At 36.7% G+C, this 1,132-nt stretch overlaps 1 long non-coding RNA gene across 1 annotated transcript in view; it reads right to left on the bottom strand.

Moving 5' to 3' along the window:
* Nucleotides 1–900, bottom strand: part of LOC104821588 — a 2,300-nt gene extending 1,400 nt beyond the window's left edge. Inside the window, exon 1 of the long non-coding RNA XR_773094.1 lies at nucleotides 838–900. This is a non-coding gene — a long non-coding RNA (uncharacterized LOC104821588). The remainder of the gene's footprint in view (nucleotides 1–837) is intronic.
* Between the last annotated feature and the right edge of the window lie 232 nt (nucleotides 901–1,132).

The following is a 1,132-nucleotide window of genomic DNA, read 5'->3' as shown; positions in this document are numbered from 1 at the left end:
TTTTTGGACACATTTTGTGGAAGTTGTGAAGTTAATAATATGATCAGACAACAATCGACCAACTCATCGGGCATGGATAGTTATTTGGCTCAAATTGTTGACCATTTGGCGATGGTTTTTTTTTCTCTTTTTTTTTTTGTTATTTTTTTCAGTTTTCTCTTTTTTTTCATTTTTTTCAGAACTTGGCTTTTCTTTTCCTTTTTCCATTTGTATATGTAAGCAAATAATATGAGGTCTATAAGGAAAAATCATGTTTTTGGGAATGAACCGAGTTTTACCTTTCGCAACGTGATGATTGTCGCCACCCCCGCACTACTCGCTCGGTTGCCTACTCGTCCTCAAGAATGAGAGTGGAATAAAAAGGTGCGAGCAACGAGTAGGTCTTGCGGGCCTCATATTCCCTTGAATGAGGAACAGTTCTTAAAAGAAGTGCTAATACTTGGTTCGATATCTTGTCTTTGAAATCTAATGCAATTTATTTCCGATAATCAAGACCAAAAATCCAATGAAGGTTAGTCATCGATTCGATTTAACCGACAATTTACCCAATCGTCTAAAACATGTAAAGACTGGCTTATATGAAGTTTAAGTTCAAAATCATTTGAGTCATATTTGTTAATTCCCAAACATATGCAGAAACGAGAGAAAAAACAAATATTCCTAGTTTTTTTTTTTCAACAAGACATATGTATGCAATGCAAAACATGAGACACAATAAAACCAATAGCGATCATTAGAGCGTCCCCCAGACTTGAATTATGCATCGTCCCGATGTTAAATACTCGTCCGAAAAAAACATAACCATGGAATTCACAAGAGTTTAGGTTCAAAATATACCTCGTGATATCGCACTGTACCTTACCGTATGTGGTAGACCAGGTTATATAATGATCGCATGACTACAGAACTTTCAAGGTAAATGATTCGGTCTTGTTATTTAACTCACGATTAAAGCTTTTTCCAGGGAAGCTAAAATCACGATGGTCCGGACCATTTCGCGTCGTTAACGTTTTTCCACATGGCGCCATAGAACTCTGCAACCACAAAGGTGAAACATTCAAAGTAAATGGCCAACGTTTGAAACATTACAACCCAGAGAATCCAAAAGAAGTAAGAGGTTCCTTACCTCTCT

This window comes from Tarenaya hassleriana, unplaced genomic scaffold, assembly GCF_000463585.1.
Source record: "Tarenaya hassleriana unplaced genomic scaffold, ASM46358v1 Cleome333, whole genome shotgun sequence".
NCBI lineage: Eukaryota > Viridiplantae > Streptophyta > Magnoliopsida > Brassicales > Cleomaceae > Tarenaya > Tarenaya hassleriana.
This window is presented reverse-complemented; position numbering and strand designations above follow the sequence as displayed.